This window comes from Hyperolius riggenbachi, chromosome 7 (assembly GCF_040937935.1).
Source record: "Hyperolius riggenbachi isolate aHypRig1 chromosome 7, aHypRig1.pri, whole genome shotgun sequence".
Classification (NCBI taxonomy): Eukaryota; Metazoa; Chordata; class Amphibia; order Anura; family Hyperoliidae; genus Hyperolius; species Hyperolius riggenbachi.
In genome coordinates this window covers 117,792,156-117,814,782 of record NC_090652.1, presented here as the reverse complement: position 1 = coordinate 117,814,782, position 22,627 = coordinate 117,792,156, and positions in this window count along the sequence as shown.

Genomic DNA, 22,627 nt, shown 5'->3' with positions numbered 1-22,627 from the left:
CGGCCCTGGAGCAAAGTACAGGGCTCAGAAGAAGGCACGTCCCATCAACTCCCAAGATTGTCAGGACGCGGTTGACTATTTAACACAGAACGCCTCATCTTCCGCAGCCACCAGAACTACTACTAGCACCACGTCTGTTCCATTTGACACTTCGCAGGAGTTATTTGGTGGGGAATTAACTGATTCACAGCAACTACTGTTACAACAAGATGAATGCGCTAAGCAAGTTTCACCACCTCATATGTCTGAGTTAGGCGACACTATGGACGTAAGGTGTGAGGAGGAGGATGATAAAGTACCGGCTGTTGGTGCAGTTTATGAGGTGTCTAAGGCAAACGAAGCTGGGTGGGATGATTATGATGAGGACGATGATACGGATGTCACGTGGGATCCTAAGAGACTAGACCAAGGGGACAGTTCAGAGGGGGAGTCAGAGAGGAGTAGGAGGAGATGAGTTCCTGGTCTGCCAAGCACGGTCAGGGAAAGTACATTACTTACACAGCCCATTGGCAAGCAGGGAGTACGTGGCTGTGCAGCAGACCTAGTGACACCTCCACGGCTTGCAGGCAGGTCTACTGCCACCTCCTCTTCTCCTGCTACATCCTCTTCGCTGTCATCCTCCTCCTTGGCTGAGTGGCAGTTCAACTGTACTGGTGCTGCGATCTCCTCTCCAGCTAGACAGCCCCAGCTCCCCAGGGCCTATGCTGCTTGCCAGGTACGACGGTGTCACACCATGTCCTGTCCTCACTACCACGTGTACCCCTGGGGCGTGTATGGAGCTTAGCAGGCAGATAAACACCCTCCTACTACTCAATAAATTGAGACCAGGTAATGACATTGATCTGTAGCTTTAATGAGCTGAAGTAAGTTGGTGTGAAACTGTGAACAAATAACAGAAAGGATGCAATAAGTACATGTACTGCATATAAACATCTCACATATCAGCATACAGTAGATAGACTAGTGCATACAGCAACATGGCTGCATGGATAGCTGACTAGGCCTCACTATACAAAAAACAACTAACTAGCTGTCTACACAGAAATACACATAATGCATGCCTACAGCTAGTAATAATCATGCAGATTCATAAAAAACAACTAGAAAGAATGCCTTACCGGCTATGCAGCCTTTAGTGGAAGCACGGAGAAGATTCCTCAGCAGAGAGCATGTGAAAATGGCAGCTTCTAGAAGGCTACTCCCTTCTTGTCTGGTGCATGAGGTCACAGAGGAGGAGGAGTAACAGGAAGGCTGAACTTAACTTAGAACAATGTAATGCAGTGGTCAATAGGTGGCGCTGTCCTACCTCATTCTAAGACAGGATAAATCCTGTATGGATTAGCACACATTTCACTGAAAGATGTCTGCAAGACATGACACACCATCCTAGACATGTCTTGCCTCAAAGCGGAGAGCCACACTGGAGCAGCTCTCCTGGCTGCTCTTAACAAACAGGTGGATCAGTGGCTGACCCCGCACCAGCTGGAGATCGGCAACGTGGTGTGTGACAATGGCAGCAATCTCATTTCCGTATTGAATTTGTTAAAGCTGACACATGTACCCTGCACATGTGCTGAATCTAGTCATTCAAAGATTTGTGTAAAAGTACCCAGGCTTAGAGGACATCCTGAAGCAGGCCAGGAAGGTGTGTGGGCATTTCAGGCGATCTTACACGGCCATGGCACACTTTGCCGATATTCAGCGGAGAAAAAAGTTGCCCGTGAGATGCCTGATTTGCGATAGCCCGACTGACTGGAATTCGACCCTCCTTATGTTCTCTCGCCTGCTAGAACAAGAGAAAGCCGTCACTCAGTACCTCTATAACTACAGTAGGATACACTCTGGGGAGATTGGGATGTTCTGGCCCAACAACTGGAATCTGATGCTAATTGCATGCAGGCTCATGTGGCCGTTTGAGGAGGTGACCAACCTGGTGAGTAACAGTGAAGGCACCATCAACGACTTGATCCCGTACGCTTACTTCCTGGTGCATGTTCTCCTTATGTTCTCTCGCCTGCTAGAACAGGAGAAAGTCGTCACCCAGTACCTCTATAACTACAGTAAAAGGACACACTCTGGGGAGATGAAATAAAAAGCAGAAAACCAAGAGCCCAACATAGTGTAGTATGTATTGGAAGATGGGAGAAAATATGAATCGTAAGTATTATACTTACAAACCAGGGTTACCACCAAGGCAACCACTGTAAGGGCAGGTGGGGAGTATAGGCCTGTCCCCACTCAGGACTAAGACGTCGCTCTCTGTGGATAGAGGAAGAAGAGGGTGTAACACCCTTCCACCAAGAGTGCATATCTGAATATTTGGAGATGTACAGAGGCGCCAGTAGGTTAAAATTTGCTAAAATCGTTTAAAACGTTCGGGAGGCGGTGGTGGACAAACTAACCCAAAACAGACACAATGCTGTTGAGGTAGAAACTATTTATTCACATATTCCTAGAACAAATGGCAACACGCTTCACAGGCACAACTCCGCTTCTTCAGGCAATAAACAACAGGAGTATCACACAGCCTGAAGAAGCGGGGTTCTGCCTGCAAACTCCTGCGACAGCACTGAGGGGGAGGAGGAGGAGGAAGAGTCGTTTGGGGAAGAGGAGTCAGATGATGAGGAAGGTGTTATTTTGGAGGAGGAGGATGAGGTGGAAGAGCAACCACAGCAGGTGTCGCAGGGAGCTTGTGCTGCTCAACTTTCCCGTGGTATTGTTCATGGCTGGGGGGAGGAGGAGAACTTAGCTGACATCACTGAGGAAGAGCAAGAGGAGATGGATAGTACGTCTGCATCCAACTTTGTGCAGATGGCGTCTTTCATGCTGTCCAGCCTGTTGAGGGACCCCCATAAAAAAAAAACTATAGGGGAATGAGCTGTACTGGGTGGCCACACTACTAGACCCTCGGTATTGGCACAAAGTGATGGAGATGTTTCCAAATCACCAGAAGGCATAAAGGATGTGGCACTTACAGAACAAGCTGGCAACTATGGTTTACAATGCGTTTAAGGGTGATGTCACAGCACAACGCAATAAAGGTACCACTGCCAGTAATCCTTCTCCCATGTCCACGCAGGCAAGGACAGGACGCTCCAGCGATCTCATGGTGATGTTGGACATGTGGACATTCTTTAGTCCAACACCTCGCCTTAACTCTCCCGGATCCACCCTCCACCAACGCCTCGACCGGCAGGTAGCTGACTACCTGGCCTTAAGTGTGGATGTAGAAACTGTGAGCAGCGATGAACCCTTGGACTACTGGGTGCACAGGCTTGACCTGTGGCCAGAGCTGTCCCAATTTGCCATCCAACTTTTCTTGCCCTGCCTCAAGCATCCTGTTAGAAAGGGCCTTCAGCGCAGCTGGAGGCATTGTCACTGAGAAGAGAAGTCGCCTAAGACAAAAAAGTGTTCAGTACCTCACCTTTATCAAAATGAATGAGGCTACTGCCCGCCCGAAGACTAAGTCAGTCCCCGCACACAGCATCTCTGCCTGCACGCCATGTGACTGCCTGCCCCAAGACTAAGTCGCTCCCCACACAGTATCTCTGCCTGCAGGCCGCTTGATTGCCTTCTCCGCCACCACCAACAGGGTCCACACCAAAGATAATAAGGTCGTTGCTTCAGACCAGGGGCGTCAAAAGCCACTGGCACTAAAGGCAGCTGCTTGGAGCGGCATGAAGGGGGGGGGGGGGCGCGCAGCTGCGGGGGAGACTGTGGCTGATTGGCGCTATTACAATCAGCTGCGGCTGCTCTGATCGTGGTTTATTTACACCACGTGCTCTGCCGCCTGTATCCACGCCCCCCCCCCCCCCCCGCCCAGGCCCAGCCAACAGACTTGCAGCCAGGAAATCACCCACTCCTTCACCTCCTCCTAATCTCCTATCCCGCCCCTCTCCTAGCAGCAGCCGCACGATTTGTTTACTGCTGCGTGCGGTGCCTCCTCTAACTCCGCCCCCTCGCCAGCCAGAAGTTCGGGTCCCTGGGCTTCCCGCTGTCTGACCCATTGAAGCTTCCCCTGTGTCCCCCTGAGTGTGTGAGGAGCAGGCAGAGGTGAGCTGCAGGGGGGAGACTGGGATCAGCACAGCAATGCTGATCAGTGCAGAGGACAGAGGAGGACGAGGCAACTGTGTACTGTGTGAGCCCAGAGCTGTGTATATTGGCATTGTAACTTGAGCAGAACGATGCTGGTATACACAGCTCTGAGCAGCTCACAGTGCACAGCTGCCTGTCTGGAGACTGACACACATCTCTGACCCCTGCTCTTATCAGCTCTGCTGCTGCCAGGAGATCGTCACTACTGATAAAAAAAACCCTTGTTAACCGTCAGGTGCTGGGGGGAAGAGAAGCAATATTCAGCTGCATGCATACATGCTGACAGTGGGGGAGGGGGGGGGGGAAGATGAACAAGGGCACACAAAGTAAGAGCAATTATCTAGGACTTTGCTCTGGGTGCCCATACATCTAGCTATGATAGGCAGATCAACCAAGAGACAGATTTTTCTCTGAACGGATCTGATCAGAGAGAGATCTGTCAGCTGCCCATACACCACAGTCTGATTCCCGATCAATTTCATGCTGAAACTGATCAGGAATTGGACTTGTGACGCCGCATCTGACCACCTGACGCTATCTCCTAATGTAAATTGTGTCCCCAGGTGCCCTGTGCAGCATAGGTTATCTGTCTGTGTCTCTGCTCTGCCTCACATACATGTGCCCAGCGTGGTTGCCGGCGTATACGTGCGTGTGTATGTGACAACACACAGGCACGCACATATACGCTGGTAACCACCCGGGGAGTGTGTATGTGAGGCAGAGCAGAGACACAGACAGGTAACGTATACTGCACGTTACCATTATTTTTTGGTGAAATATTGCTGCATTAAGATTATCTTCTGCTGAAACGTTGCAGCATTATGATTATTTTATGGTGAAACATTGCAGCATTAATGTACCCCTGATGCCAGTATTTTTAATATGTTTTCCTCCCTGGTGCTGTGTGACTAGCAAACAGCGTCATCCTCCCACCTCCAGCACTCCCTGCGGCCCCCGTTCTGACATCACATATGGGCAAGGAGGAAGTGGCAGTTCTTCCTCCCTGTGCCCGTGCTCAACTCATCCCCTTTCACCTGCCGCTTTAGTTCCGCTCATGAAACACTGCATGCAGCGGGCCGCGGAGCTGCGCTGTGTGCGGTTGTGTGGCGATTGAGGCTGGAAGGATATCCGATCTCAATAATCACGACCGCACACAGCGCAGCTCCGCGGCCCGCTGCATGCAGTCACACAGCACCAATAACATAAATGATATTAAAAATATCGGGACCAAGGTCTGGGTCAGGGGTACTTTAAGATTATTTTCATGGGAGAGGGGGGGGGGCCATTACCGTGGGGGGGGGGGGGGGCGCCACAGGTTTTCTTGCCTTTGAGTGACAAAATGGCTAGAGGTGCCCCTGTTGTGGACAGACCAAATTTGATCAGCTGGACAGTCACTGTTGTTCTGTCATTGAGCTACCTCAGCCTGGCGACCATATGGACTTGAAAACCGCTATCGCCTGCACTCTCGTCATGATGCGCACCAGTCCAGCACGGCCATCACAACACAAACAGCTGTTTGCGGTGCGATACACATTGAGTTTGGTGTGTCAGTGTGAATCAGTACTCTAATTACACTCCCTGATTGATGTATACACATGCAAGATGTTTTAACCACTTGAGGACCTAGGGCTTTTTACCCCTTAAGGACCGGCCACTTTTTTTCCATTCAGACCACTGCAGCTTTCACGGTTTATTGCTCGCTCATACAACCTACCACCTAAATGAATTTTGGCTCCTTTTCTTGTCACTAATAAAGCTTTCTTTTAGTGCTATTTGATTGCTCCTGCGATTTTTACTTTTTATTATATTCATCAAAAAAGACATGAATTTTGGCAAAAAATGATTTTTTTAACTTTCTGTGCTGACATTTTTCAAATAAAGTAAAATTTCTGTACACATGCAGTGCGAAAAATGTGGACAAACATGTTTTTGATAAAAAAAAACCATTCAGTGTATATTTATTGGTTTGGGTAAAAGTTATAGCGTTTACAAACTATGGTGCAAAAAGTGAATTTTCCCATTTTCAAGCATCTCTGACTTTTCTGACCCCCTGTCATGTTTCATGAGGGGCTAGAATTCCAGGATAGTATAAATACCCCCCAAATGACCCCATTTTGGAAAGAAGACATCCCAAAGTATTCACTGAGAGGCATAGTGAGTTCATAGAAGATATTATTTTTTGTCACAAGTAAGCGGAAAATGACACTTTGTGAGGAAAAAAAAAAAAAAAAAAGTTTCCATTTCTTCTAACTTGCGACAAAAAAAAATGAAATCTGCCACGGACTCACCATGCCCCTCTCTGAATACCTTGAAGGGTCTACTTTCCAAAATGGGGTCATTTGTGGGGTGTGTTTACTGTCCTGACATTTTGGGGGGTGCTAAATTGTAAGCACCCCTGTAAAGCCTAAAGGTGCTCATTGGACTTTGGACCCCTTAGCGCAGTTAGGCTGCAAAAAAGTGCCACACATGTGGTATTGACGTACTCAGGAGAAGTAGTATAATGTGTTTTGGGGTGTATTTTTACACATACCCATGCTGGGTGGGAGAAATATCTCTGTAAATGACAATTTGTTAATTTTTTTTACACACAATTGTCCATTTACAGAGATATTTCTCCCACTCAGCATGGGTATGTGTAAAAATACACCACAAAACACATTATACTACTTCTCCTGAGTACGGCGATACCACATGTGTGGCACTTTTTTGCACCCTAACTGCGCTAAAGGGCCCAAAGTCCAATGAGTACCTTTAGGATTTCACAGGTCATTTTGAGAAATTTCGTTTCGAGACTACTCTTCACGGTTTAGGGCCCCTAAAATGCCAGGGCAGTATAGGAACCCCACAAATGACCCCATTTTAGAAAGAAGACACCCCAAGGAATTCCGTTAGGAGTATGGTGAGTTCATAGAAGATTTTATTTTTTGTCAAAAGTTAGCGGAAAATGACACTTTGTGAAAAAACACAACTAAAATCAATTTCCGCTAACTTTTGACAAAAAATAAAATCTTCTATGAACTCACCATACTCCTAACGGAATACCTTGGGGTGTCTTCTTTCTAAAATGGGGTCATTTGTGGGGTTCCTATACTGCCCTGGCATTTTAGGGGCCCTAAACCGTGAGGAGTAGTCTTGAAACGAAATTTCTCAAAATGACCTGTGAAATCCTAAAGGTACTCATTGGACTTTGGGCCCTTTAGTGCAGTTAGGGTGCAAAAAAGTGCCACACATGTGGTATCGCCATACTCGGGAGAAGTAGTACAATGTGTTTTGGGGTGTATTTTTACACATACCCATGCTGGGTGGGAGAAATACCTCTGTAAATGGACAATTGTGTGTAAAAAAATCAAAAGATTGTCATTTACAGAGGTATTTCTCCCACCCAGCATGGGTATGTGTAAAAATACACCCCAAAACACATTGTACTACTTCTCCCGAGTACGGCGATACCACATGTGTGGCACTTTTTTGCACCCTAACTGCACTAAGGGGCCCAAAGTCCAATGAGTACCTTTAGGATTTCACAGGTCATTTTTGTTTCAAGACTACTCCTCACGGTTTAGGGCCCCTAAAATGCCAGGGCAGTATAGGAACCCCACTAATGACCCCATTTTAGAAAGAAGACACCCCAAGGTATTCCGTTAGGAGTATGGTGAGTTCATAGAAGTTTTTATTTTTTTGTCACAAGTTAGCGGAAATTGATTTTAATAGTTTTTTTTCACAAAGTGTCATTTTCCGCTAACTTGTGACAAAAAATAAAATCTTCTATGAACTCACCATACTCCGTACGGAATACCTTTGGGTGTCTTCTTTCTAGAATGGGGTCATTTGTGGGGTTCCTATACTGCCCTGGCATTTTAGGGGCCCTAAACCGTGAGGAGTAGTCTTGAAACCAAATGTCGCAAAATGACCTGTGAAATCCTAAAGGTACTCATTGGACTTTGGGCCCCTTAGCGTACTTAGGGTGTAAAAAAGGTGCCACACATGTGGTACCGCCGTACTCAGGAGAAGTAGTATAATGCGTTTTGGGGTGTATTTTTACACATACCCATGCTAAGTGGGAGAAATATCTCTGTAAATGACAATTGTTTGATTTTTTTACACACAATTGTCCATTTACATAGAAATTTCTCCCACCCAGCATGGGTATGTGTAAAAATACACTCCAAAACACATTATACTACTTTTCCTGAGTACGGCGGTACCACATGTGTGACACTTTTTTGCAGCCTAGGTGCGCTAAGGGGCCCAACGTCCTATTCACAGGTCATTTTGAAGCATTTGTTTTCTAGACTACTCCTCGCGGTTTAGGGCCCCTAAAATGCCAGGGCAGTATAGGAACCCCACAAGTGACCCCATTTTAGAAAGAAGACACCCCAAGGTATTCCGTTAGGTGTATGGCGAGTTCATAGAAGATTTTATTTTTTGTCACAAGTTAGTGAAAAATGACACTTTGTAAAAAAAAAACAATAAAAATTAATTTCCGCTAACTTTTGACAAAAAATAAAATCTTCTATGAACTCGTCATACACCTAACAGAATACCTTGGGTGTCTTTTTTTCTAAAATGGGGTCACTTGTGGGGTTCCTATACCGCCCTGGCATTTTACAGGCCCAAAACCGTGAGTAGTCTGGAAACCAAATGTCTCAAAATGACTGTTCAGGGGTATAAGCATCTGCAAATTTTGATGACAGGTGGTCTATGAGGGGCCGAATTTTGTGGAACCGGTCATAAGCAGGGTGGCCTTTTAGATGACAGGTTGTATTGGGCCTGATCTGATGGATAGGAGTGCTAGGGGGGTGACAGGAGGTGATTGATGGGTGTCTCCGGGGGTGGTTAGAGGGGAAAATAGATGCAATCAATGCACTGGGGAGGTGATCGGAAGGGGGTCTGAGGGGGATCTGAGGGTTTGGCCGAGTGATCAGGAGCCCACACGGGGCAAATTGGGGCCTGATCTGATGGGTAGGTGTGCTAGGGGGTGACAGGAGGTGATTGATGGGTGTCTCAAGGTGTGATTAGATGGGGGAATAGATGCAAGCAATGCACTGGCGAGGTGATCAGGGCTAGGGGTCTGAGGGCATTCTGAGGGTGTGGGCGGGTGATTGAGTGCCCTAGGGGCAGATAGGGGTCTAATCTGATAGGTAGCAGTGACAGGGGGTGATTGATGGGTAATTAGTGGGTGTTTAGGGTAGAGAATAGATGGAAACACTGCGCTTGGGTGGTGATCTGATGTCGGATCTGCGGGCGATCTATTGGTGTGGGTGGGTGATCAGTTTGCCCGCAAGGGGCAGGTTAGGGGCTGATTGATGGGTGGCAGTGACAGGGGGTGATTGATGGGTGGCAGTGACAGGGGGTGATTGATGGGTGATTGATAGGTGATTGACAGGTAATCAGTGGGTTATTACAGGGGAGAACAGATGTAAATATTGCACTGGCGAATTGATAAGGGGGGGTCTGAGAGCAATCTGAGCATGTAGGCGGGCGATTGGGTGCCCGCAAGGGGCAGATTAGGGTCTGATCTGATGGGTAACAGTGACAGGTGGTGATTGATGGGTGATTGATGGGTAATTAGTGGGTGTTTAGAGGAGAGAATAGATGGAAACACTGCGCTTGGGTGGTGATCTGATGTCGGATCTGCGGGCGATCTATTGGTGTGGGTGGGTGATCAGTTTGCCCGCAAGGGGCAGGTTAGGGGCTGATTGTTGGGTGGCAGTGACAGGGGGTGATTGATGGGTGATAGGTGATTGGCAGGTGATTGACAGGTGATCAGTGGGTTATTACAGGGAAGGACAGATGTAAATATTGCACTGGCGAATTGATAAGGGGGGGTCTGAGGGCAATCTGAGCGTGTAGGCGGGTGATTGGGTGCCCGCAAGGGGCAGATTAGGGTCTGATCTGATAGGTAACAGTGACAGGTGGTGATAGGGGGTGATTGATGGGTGATTGATGGGTAATTAGTGGGTGTTTAGAGGAGAGAATAGATGTAAACGCTGCGCTTGGGTGGTGATCTGATGTCGGATCTGCGGGCGATCTATTGGTGTGGGTGGGTGATCAGATTGCCCGCAAGGGGCAGGTTAGGGGCTGATTGTTGGGTGGCAGTGACAGCGGGTGATTGATGGGTGGCAGTGACAGGGGGTGATTGATGGGTGGCAGTGACAGGGGGTGATTGATGGGTGATTGACAGGTAATCAGTGGGTTATTACAGGGGAGAACAGATGTAAATATTGCACTGGCGAATTGATAAGGGGGGGTCTGAGAGCAATCTGAGCGTGTAGGCGGGCGATTGGGTGCCCACAAGGGGCAGATTAGGGTCTGATCTGATAGGTAACAGTGACAGGTGGTGATAGGGGGTGATTGATGGGTAATTAGTGGGTGTTTAGAGGAGAGAATAGATGGAAACACTGCGCTTGGGTGGTGATCTGATGTCGGATCTGCGGGCGATCTATTGGTGTGGGTGGGTGATCAGATTGCCCGCAAGGGGCAGGTTAGGGGCTGATTGTTGGGTGGCAGTGACAGGGGGTGATTGATGGGTGATAGGTGATTGGCAGGTGATTGACAGGTGATCAGTGGGTTATTACAGGGAAGGACAGATGTAATTAATGCACTGGTGAATTGATAAGGGGGGGGTCAGAGGGCAATCTGAGCGTGTGGGCGGGTGATTGGGTGCCCGCAAGGGGCAGATTAGGGTCTGATCTGATAGGTAAAAGTGACAGGTGGTGATAGGGGGTGATTGATGGGTAATTAGTGGGTGTTTAGAGGAGAGAATAGATGTAAACAATGGATTTGGGAGGTGATCTGATGTCGGATCTGCGGGCGATCTATTGGTGTGGGGGGGTGATCAGATTGCCCGCAAGGGGCAGGTTAGGGGCTGATTGATGGGTGGCAGTGACAGGGGGTGATGGGTGATTGATGGGTGATTGACAGGTGATGGACAGGTGATTGACAGGTGATCAGGGGGGATAGATGCATACAGTACATGGGGGGGGGTCTGGGGGGGGGTCTGGGGAGAATCTGAGGGGTGGGGGGGTGATCAGGAGGGAGCGGGGGGCAGGGGGGGAATAAAAAAAAAATAGCGTTGACAGATAGTGACAGGGAGTGATTGATGGGTGATTAGGGGGGTGATTGGGTGCAAACAGGGGTCTGGGGGGTGGGCAGGGGGGGTCCTGATGGGTGCTGTGGGCGATCTGGGGCAGGGGGGGGGGGGAAATCAGTGTGCTTGGTGCAGACTAGGGTGGCTGCAGCCTGCCCTGGTGGTCCCTCGGACATTGGGACCACCAGGGCAGGAGGCAGCCTGTATAATACACTTTGTAAACATTACAAAGTGTATTATACACTTTGTATGCGGCGATCGTCGGGTTAACATCCCGCCGGCGCTTCCGTATGGCCGGCGGGATGTTGCGGCGGGTGAGCGGCGCCAGGTGGAGGCGGAGGATCGCGTCACGGATGACGCGATCGCTCCGCCCATGCCCATACAAGGACCGCCGCCAATTGTCAATACGGCGGTCCTTGCGGCGTCCACTTCCCGGCCGCCAATTGTATATACGGCGGTCGGGAAGTGGTTAAAGCACTTTAGGCCTGCAATTTAGCATGCACTGTGATTTCTGCCCTTAAAACGCTGATTTCCGTCAAATCCAGATTTTTCACCGGGATTTTTGGCGTCTATCCCACTCCCCCATGCAAAAACTCAGATGTTAGACCCCTTGAAACATCTTTTCCATCACTTTTGTGGCCAGCATAAGTGTGTCTAGTTTTCAAAGTTCGTCTCCCCATTGAAGTCTATTGCGGTTCGCAAAAGTTTGCATGTTCGCGAACATTTGAAGAGGTTTGCGAACCCGGTTTGCAAACCTAAAATCGGAGGTTCGGGCCATCTCTAATAATAACTGGATGCTACACTACCAAAGCCAAACTGTGCATGCTTTCCAGTGCAGAGAGCCTCAGCAGACATAACCAATATTTCTGTTCCTCAAGTGGACTTATAGCCAAATTTCTATACTTAAAGGTGCCCATACATGGTACAATTTGTAATTTATTTATTTTTTTATTAGATAATTTAGTTCGATTATTCCGTTATATAATGAATATAAAGGTTTTTCCAGCATGTCCGATCAGATTTTTCTCAGAAAAACAGGATAATCGTTCGAATTTCTTGATCGAAAAAAAAATTATTTTCAACTTTCATTTGATTCGATCATTTAGATCGAATAAACAGGATAATTGAACATTTTTATTGTATCGTGTATGGGCACCATTAGTCTTCTTGAGTCAGTTTGGGGGATTGTTAAACAGCCTTTACTAGTCAATTAACTACAGCATTTAATGACCATTAACCAATGAATCAAGTGAAATGGAGGCAGCAAAACAGGTTTGTGCACACAAACATAACAACAAATGAAGTCCTTCTAACTCTGATAAAGAACAGAATGATAGATAACAGCAAGCACCTTTATTTTAAGATGTTGTTTTTTCACTAGATCATGTTATAACAACTTAGCAATTTATTTTTGTCACATTCTTTATATACACAATGCTACACTGCTGGATAAATTATAAAAAATATATAATGTATCATCTGTAGAAATAACGTATACAATGAAAAAAATGTGTTTGCAAATTAAATATATGCAGAATTGTAAATAGCAAATGCCTATTTAACCCAGATGGATATTATATAAAATATATGGAATGTATCTATATAGCTTTACTATTTCTATTGTCTAATGTGTGGCCTAGCTCATCTGTGTAGTATTATAGGCTCTGACACAACTCTGAATGTTCTAGTATTGTCTGAATGTTTTTATATTTTGTATTGTAAAAGAGCATAGTGTCAGTTTGTATATGCATGGAAGTGGGATATACACATGGAAGAGGGACTGCAGCACATGGAATGGGAGTAAAGAGAAAGTTAGTCTAGGAGCAGAAAATTATAAATTCAGCCTTGCACATTCTCAAACTATCTGTTCAGTGCAGGGTGAACATATCCGGTACAGTAAATTCGGGCGCCTGAGGCAAGTGGACAAATCGGGCGCCGCCATTCACTCCCATAATAAATATCGTTTAATGGGCGCCCGACAGGAAAAAAGGGCGCCGGAGAAAAATAACGTTTTATAAGCGGCGCCCGGAGACTTTTACTGTTTTATAACTGCTTCTCATGATTACACATTATTTTATGATTTATAATTTTTTAAACATTATTTTTAAACGAAAAACAGTACAATCTTTTTTAAAACATTATTTTTAAACGAAAAACAGCACAATATTTTTTTCACACGTTATTAATGCTTATCACAGGGGGGTCTTAGGTTTAGGCACCACCAGGGGGGTCTTAGGTTTAGGCACCAACAGGGGGGTCTTAGGTTTAGGCACCACCAGGGGGGTCTTAGGTTTAGGCATCAACAGGGGGGTCTTAGGTTTAGGCACCAACAGGGGAGTCTTAGGTTTAGGCACCACCAGGGGGGTCTTAGGTTTAGGCACCAACACGGGGGTCTAGGGGTTAGGGGTAGGTACAGGGAGGGTTACTTACTATTTTATTTTAAACGTAATTATACGTTTCACTTTTTAAACGGAAGATTAACGTTTTCACAATTGCCAATTTCATGCACATTATTTAATGATTTATAACTTTATAAAACATTATTTTTAAACGAAATATAGTACATTATATTTTTAAACGTTATTCATGTTTATCGTTTAAAACCCAGCGCCCTTTTTTCCCAGCGCCCCTTTTTAACGTACGCGAACATATCTGCTGATGATCATCAGTCTAGGCTTATGCTATGCAAGGTTTATCTAATGTGCATATGATATCCCCTTAACATAGTTTCAGGCAGGTGATCTTTTTTTAAATATATTAATTTGCTTTGTAATGCATTAGAACACCAGTTTATTAAGATTTGTGGCATGTATCCATGAAGCTATAGGATGCTACACCGCTCATATTTTATGTAAATACCGTATATACTCGCATATAAGCCGACCCGCATATAAGCCGACCCCCCAACTTTTACCTGAAAAACCAAGGAAAAATTATTGACCCCCATATAAGCCGGGGGTAGGAAATGCTGGCCGCCTTATTCCCCTAGTGTGTCCCAGTATAGCTAGTAAAGTGCCCAGTATGGGTAGGTAGTGCCCCAGTATAGCTAGTATAGTGCTCAGTATAGCTAGTATAGTGCTCAGTATAGCTAGTAAAGTACCCCAGTTTAGCTAGTATAGTGCTCAGTACAGCTAGTATAGTGCTCAGTATAGCTAGTAAAGTGCCCCAGTATAGCTAGTATAGTGCCCAGTATAGCTAGTATAGTGCTCAGTATAGCTTGTATAGTGCTCAGTATAGTTAGTAAAGTGCCCCAGTTTAGCTAGTATAGTGTTCAGTATAGCTAGTATAGTGCTTAGTATAGCTAGTAAAGTGCCCCAGTTTAGCTAGTATAGTGCTCAGTATAGCTAGTAAAGTGCCCCAGTTTAGCTAGTATAGTGCTCAGTATAGCTAGTATAGTGCTCAGTATAGCTAGTAAAGTGGCTAGAGCGTATCAACCAACACTACACTGTTGAACAATAATTTGACAGAAAATGCATAATTGAGAAAATGACTCAGAGTGGTCTGGCTACTAAATAGTATTGTGTAGGAAAAAATGCAGAACCCAACTGCCAGCCAGAGCACTTAATGAGTCATGAAGTAAGAAAATATAAACGAATTTTATTAGTACAAACATTCCTAATACATATATTTAAAACCTAGTGATCTATACAATATATGAGCATATGAATGGTAAAAAAGCGGTCTGTAAACCTGCCAAGCTAATAGCCTATAACAGCCTGTATGGTGCGTGATTCCTACAGCCAATAGAAAGATGACTCCAAAGCTTAGGCTCAAAAAGCAATAGTTCCAGGAGTATATATGCGGATTCCCAAGGTAATAGCAGAGCTGTTTCAATTCAAAGCTTGTGCAACAATGTCTAACTCTGGTGCAGTCCAGAAATTCTCCGCTGCCAGTGATAACCAGAGATAAGTAAGCGGGACTCGTGATGTCCAATCGCAACATAAATGTCCCAAGCCGTGCAATGCAGAAGCAAAAAGCCTTAATAAGCAAGAAGCAGCCAGCTCAAACAAAGCATGTGGACCAGCGTTATAGCTACCAGTCCTGTGATGATGAATGTCTCCGTTGGTCCGCATGTCCATAGAGGAAAGCCATCATGTGGAGCCCAAAGGCATACAGGTCTATCTGGAGGCTGTGCAGGGGCCAGGCTGTAAGGCAGAGGTTATGGCAGGCTAAGTCTACCGGTTTCGCCGGTAATCCGGCTCCTCAGGACTCCAGGCCGCTGAGATAATGCCCTGTATAGCCGTGGATGTGCCCCACGCCATAAATGGCGTTGTTCCCGGAAATGCATCGGTCGCATGTCAAAAGAGGCGCGGCCTGTGCGTTCCAGGCAGCCCGGGCTGGTCAGAGTTCGCCCGGCGTGCGCATGCCCAATGCGCGCTTCCGGGCAATCAGACCTAGCATGCGCAGACAGCAAGATTTGGGCGAGACGCCGGGCGAGCAGTCTGCCACCCAGCGGCGCCCAACTGTCCGCGCACTGGTGTAGGTATCCGCCCCCATCACGGAGATCCCGCCGCGCCCATTCTCCACCAGCGAACAGATAATCAATCACAGTGGTGAAAATAAGTAATACTTGAGATAGAAGGAGGGAAATATGATAAGGATGAAAATAGAAAAAGAATTAAAATTGCTAGTGAACAATGGGAACGCGCGAACCCCAACCGGAGCGGAACCGCACCACCGGACTAAAGGGGAACTCCACTGTGAAACAAATATTAACAAATGATACCATAATGTATAAACAAAAATGTCTCAAAGACTAATTAGTTTATTCAAGAAACAAAAAAAAAAAAGAATAATAGTAATAATGGTTTTTTTATATAAATCTGAAACATATGTAAATTTAACTGCATCCTCCAATGCACTCGGTGCATCTATAGAGGAAAAAAGGGGGGAAAAAAGGGGGGAAAAAAGGGGGTCCCTCTTATCCCAAAAACGGAAAAGGGTATGGTCCCGCGTCGCAGGCGGGGACGGGCAACCCGCCCTCCAGCGGTCCCCTAGGGGGGTGCTTTTCCAGGCAACCCAAGCACAGGTGGAAGTCCAGTGTCAGTCATAATCCCCCAGGGGATCAGCCCACACAGAGTGGTATCTCAAGGAAAAGAAGGAGTTGGCCACTGTCATGGGGGACTCAATATCCCGCATGTGTGGGTACTCCGTGATAGAATGGAACAGTGTATCATTTCACAAAAAAGGGGAGTATTTCAATTCGTCATTAAGACCAGGTGGAACCGTGGCCTTCAACTCGTATATCCAGCGACACTCGCGCTGTAATACCAGTTTTTCAAAGTCACCACCTCTCAGAGGTTGATGTACACAATCCACTGCGCTAAACGAAATTCGATTTGATGGATTAAGCTTGCATGCAATTACATGTCTAGCTACTGGGGAACGTAAATTGTGTCCCACAATATCCTGAGTATGTTCATAAATCCGTCGGCGAAAGTTCCGTGTCGTCATGCCAATATAGAAGGCGTCACATGTGCATTTAAGCACATATATGACGCCCTCAGTTGAGCAATTTATAAAGTGCTTCACCTGTACAGTTCTCCCGACATGTGGGAAGGTATTGGACTGACCCACTGTTATAAACGGACATTGTTTACATGATCCACATCGAAAGACTCCCCTTTCTCTGCATGGGTCGGCACTCGAGCCTCCCATGTAATGGCTCCTAACTAGTCTGTTGGCAATAGTGGGGGCCCTCCGGAAAATGACTTTTGGTTTGTCTGTCACACATTGTCTAATCTTGACATCATCCGTCAACAGATGCCAATGCCTTGAGAGAATCTTTTGGAATTGATCCTGTTGTTTATTATAGGTGGTAATAATTGGCACTGTTTCCATAAAGGAATTAGTTTTTTTGCGGTACCCCAGCAGGGTTCCTCGATCCGAGTTAAGGGCGCTGTGATAGGCCTTGTCAATATTTGATCTAGAGTAACCTCTAGCTTTAAATCTACATCTCAGCTCAGTAGCTTCAGCCTTAAAGGTTTCAAGTGAGGAGCAATTCCGCCTGGCCCTTAGAAATTGGCCAGTGGGGATGCTCCTAACCAGATGGTGAGGATGAAAGCTAGCGGCATGTAGCACAGTGTTAGACGATGTAGGTTTTCTAAAAAGTCTAGTACTCAATTCTCCCCCATCCCCCATCTCTATCCAGAGATCAAGGAATGAGAGGGTCCTGGTGTCATATTCACAAGTTAGTTTGAGATTCCAAGAGTTGGAGTTCAATTTTTCAACGAACTCCAAAAGTAATGACTCACCTCCTGTCCAAAAAAGTAGGATATCATCAATGTACCTGTGCCACGCCTCCACGTGGCACAGGTACTCAATCCAGTCATCATTTGAAAAAATCTCCGCCTCCCACGCCCCCAGGTACAGGTTTGCATACGACGGGGCACATGTAGTCCCCATCGCTGTACCCTGCACCTGGAGGTAGTGGGAGGAACCAAAAACAAAATGGTTGTGTGTCAGAAGGAATTCCAAAAGTTCCAACAAAAATATCGAATGGTCAGTCTCTGTGCAGGGCAAGGAGTCCAAAAATTTAGCCACTGCTCGAATTCCTCCTTTATGTGGAATGCTGGAGTATAAGGCCTCTACGTCCAGCGCCACTAGGAGGGTACCAGGGCGCACATGGAGGCCATCAAGAATGCGCAGCACATGCATGGTATCCTGTACAAAAGAAGGCAATGATTGCACATGTTTCTGCAAATGATAATCAATGTATTTGCTGACATTTTCAGTCAAAGACCCGCAGGCCGATATTATCGGCCTGCCTGGGGGGTTCGTCATAGATTTGTGAATTTTTGGCAACGCATAAAAAGTTGGTATCTGTGGATGGGGTATCTTCAAATAAGAAGACACCTCCTTAGATATGATACCATTGCTGGCCGCCCAATCTATGATGCCAAAAAGTACGCCCTGGTCCCTCAAGACGCCGGACGCAGGGGCCTTCTGATACCAATCTTTATTCTTCAAGATACGAAGACACATGTTTTCGTATTGATCATTGTCCATGACCACGATGTTCCCCCCTTTGTCAGAGGGTTTGACCGTGATCATGGACATATGTGTTAATTCAGAGAGAGCCTGTCTCTGTGCTCTTGAAAGGTTATCAGCAGAATGTCCCATATGTAGGGCATCAAGATCCCTCAACACCATCTCCACAAAGACACTCACCCTTGGACTTGAAGAAAGGGATGGAAAGTATCGAGACTTATTTTTGAACTGTGTATCACTGATCTTAGAATTAGTAGCCTCCTCTAACAGTGTCAACTGTTCATCTGGTATATACCCCTCTTCCCATAGGGCTGTCAAATCACGAAGGGCCTTATAGTCTTTTTTAGTAAAATCAGACCAATCTTGTATGGCTCCTCCTAGGGGGGCCTCTTCCCTCTTTTTATGCTGTAGCTTCAAAATTACTTTACGTGCAAAAAGATTTAGGTCCTTGGCGCAGTTGAATTTATCAATGTTCTGCGCCAGGGAAAAACCCAAACCTAGTGATAGAACGGAAATTTGATCCTGTGTCAGTGGAGTGTGACTAAGGTTAATTACTGTTTTCTCATCGGTAGTCACTTTTTCGGGTGCAGATATTGCTCCATGTTCATTTTCTTGGAAGGGTTTATTTGGTGTGGGGAAAGTGTGGGGTTCTTTGGATTTTGTGCATTCTTTACCATAATTTTTTTGTCTTTTTCTTTTCCTTTGTCTTTTTCTCTTCCTTTGGTTTTGTTGGACGCCTGAGTGCTCAATAAAAAAGTGTCCGTGTCTTTTTGTGATTCTAATTGATCAGGAATCTCTGGAGGTGAAGTCATTTCCTTTCTCTTAATTTGTGCAGTTGGGGTATTAATCCCCTGTGTGGGAGTCTCTGTGTATTTAATGTCACTAGGGTGATTTAGAGGAACATTTGGAACAATTTCATCGTCACTGGTGGGAGCCTCAGACAAACTGTCCAACGCTTCCCCCGTGTTATTTGGGGTGGGTGTGTGGGGCCTAGGTCGAGGTTTACCTAAAGGTTTTTTATTTGTATTCCATAGGTACGCCTGTCCCATTTTATATGCTAATTTATCTCTCTCAAATTTTGATTCTTTTTTATCGATAATATCCAGGTTGTACTTATGAATATGTTTCTTCAACAGTTCGTTTCTAGATAGGAAGGTAGGCTTGTCTTTGTGTATTTCTAAACGAGTATTAAGTGCTTCAATCTGTTTATCCAAGGAGTTTATATCAGCTTGATGTAGCTCCTTCATGTATGTGAGGGCTACTTGTGAACTGCCCTCAAAATTAGATTCCCATCTCTTCCTGAAATCCTCGGTCACGTGTCTTGAAGTGGGAAAGATTTGAACCCGCATATGATATGGACAAATCTGCTCGGCAATGTATTTATCAATATAAACCAAGTCCCAGTATTTCCTGGACTTGGTTTCTAATAGACGTTGTAGGCGATTGAAACTATATAATATTTCCTTGTCCACTAACGGTCCAGAGGGAACACGGTCCCTCTCTCCCTGCAGACCCTGTATGAAGCTATCCCAACGGAACATGGCTGCCAATGCCGGAACGCCCACGCCCAAGCACGCCTGCCCCCCTATGTAAAGGAGAGCACCGGGGCGGCAGACACCCACCCCAGCCCGAGACGCCGGACCACCCCAAAAAGGGACCCCCTATAAAAGGAGTAAAAAAGCTGTAGGAATCACGCACCATACAGGCTGTTATAGGCTATTAGCTTGGCAGGTTTACAGACCGCTTTTTTACCATTCATATGCTCATATATTGTATAGATCACTAGGTTTTAAATATATGTATTAGGAATGTTTGTACTAATAAAATTCGTTTATATTTTCTTACTTCATGACTCATTGAGTGCTCTGGCTGGCAGTTGGGTTCTGCATTTTTTCCTACACAATACTAGCTAGTAAAGTGCCCCAGTTTTGCTAGTATAGTGCTCAGTATAGTTAGTATAGCGCTCAGTATAGCTAGTAAAGTGCCCCAGTTTAGCTAGTATAGTGCTCAGTATAGCTAGTATAGTGCTCAGTATAGTGCTCAGTATAGCTAGTAAAGTGCCCCAGTTTAGCTAGTATAGTGCTCAGTATAGCTAGTAAAGTGCCCCAGTTTAGCTAGTATAGTGCTCAGTATAGCTAGTATAGTGCTCAGTATAGCTAGTAAAGTGCCCCAGTTTAGCTAGTATAGTGCTCAGTATAGCTAGTATAGTGCTAAGTATAGTGCTCAGTATAGCTAGTAAAGTACCCCAGTTTAGCTATAATAGGTTGCATGCAAGCTGTTAATGGAAACCAACATCCTCCTCTAGTGGTAGACAGGTCATGTGTATGCTCGGTGTGTATTCGACCCCACAAGTGGGGCTTGCACTCTTTTGCAGGTAGGCACTAGTCTGTTTTTAAGTAGCGCTGCACATTTCCTTGCTATGTACTAATGTAATTCGTTTTTGGTCAGCTGCTCCCACTTAACAGCCATGCTTTTGGTGTATATGCAGAGCTTCTGTTTGGGTTCAAGGTGCGTTTGTAGATCCTGGGGGGGCTCAGCGCATCTCTGATGGAGGCCATTCGGAGGCGGCCTGGTGTTGCGCTGATCCACCTTGTGCGTAGCTAGTATAGTGCTCAGTATAGCGCTCAGTATAGCTAGTAAAGTGCCCAGTGTAGGTAGTATAGTTGCCCCCACACCCACCGCCGCTATTACCTGCCCGCATCTTCTATTCCCCTCTCCGTGCTTGTAAAGATTCACAGCAGCGCGCCCGGCGCTGCTACTGTGACGAGCGGCGAGCCAGGAAAGAGTGGTTCCCATAGTAACAGGAAGCCGCGCTCTTTCCTGCCTCCTGCCTCGTCACAGTAGCACCGCCGGGCGCGCTGCTGTGAATGTTTACAAGCACGGAGAGGGGAATAGAAGATGCGGGCAGGTAATAGCAGCGGCGGCGGCCGTGGGGGGAACCGCGGACCAGCCCGGGGGGGGGGGGGGCTGGTTGGGGTGGGGGGGCGGGGGGACCCGCGGACCAACATGACTCGCATACAAGCCGACCCCCCAACTTTTGGCCCCCTTTTTGGGGGTCAAAAATTTGGCTTGTATGCGAGTATATACGGTAATTTATTATATCTTTTCCTGGGAAAACACTGAATATATTACACTTCGATGCAAAGTACCAGTAGCTGGTGTACAGCTTGTATAACAGTGTTAATTTGCTTTCACAGCAAAATAACTCAACACACAGCCATTTATATCCATATCACTGGTAACAATAGTCAGTGCACGCCTAAGTTAAGAATTTCAAAATTCTGCCCAGTTACACATTTTCCCTCCCTAAAGTCATGTTGCTCATCAGTATTACACGGTCTCAGGTGTCAATGGGAGCAGTTGTGTAAAATCTAGAGTTATCAGTCTCACACTGTCTCATACTGATCATCGGAAGTTCAACATGACACCTCGTGGCAGAGGACTCTCTGAGGATCTTGACCACTTGAGGACTGCAGTGTTAAACCCCCCTAAAGACCAATCCATTTTTCACACTGAAGCTTTAAGGCTTAGCTGCAGGGCTGCACAACACAGCATAGAACTGATCCCCCCTCCCTTTATCCCCACCAACAGAGCTTTCTGTTGGTGGGGTCTGATTGCAACAAGCAGACAAGCTGATTGTGGACAAGCACGTGAGCAAGCGCTGTGGGAGCGCGAAACGGCTGTTGTGCCCGTCCACTCTACCCCTGGTCACCGTACCTCCCTCGCAAGTCACATAATGAGATATGCCTGATGCAAGACACCTGATGCAGGTTTGATGTGTCACGCTACATGATTGTTTATATATCTGGCTGCAAGCTTGGCAATAAATGCTGACAACAGGACTGTGCCCAGTCTGTTCGCTTCTTTTCGTTATAACTTTGGAACTTTTTTACTGTGTTTCACCGAGAGCGTGTCTCTGCGCATATTTTAAGTCGCAGCCCTCACTGTGAACTTCTGAATGTTGTATATCTGTTTGCTGTAGTGCGAGCACTCCCTCTAACTGCCGGGTGCCCAGCGCACCTTCTTGTTTCACACAATTGCTCCCCCAATGTTTATTTTTTTTTGCAAATATTTATGTTATTTGTTTTTTATTAAATTTCCCTATTTATTTATTATTTTTTTCTCCAACTCCCTCCCTCCCTCCCCCCAGCCAGCCAATGATGGAGATCGGCTGTCATAGGCTTCAGCCTATGAGAAGCGATCGCTCTCCTGTGTCTCAGGGGGACAGCCGTGTCACACAGCAGTGTGTGCCTTAGATCACAGCACTGTACTAGGCTAATAGACGACAGTTTCGCCATCTAACAGTCTCCGAGCAGCAATCGCCGCTGGGAGACTGAACGAAGCGGAGATGCACACACATTGGCGCGTACGATCTCCTGCAAAAGACAGCCCTAGGACTTGACGACAATTGGCGTTAGGTGGTCCTGGCTCGTTGACGTGACGCGGTCGTTA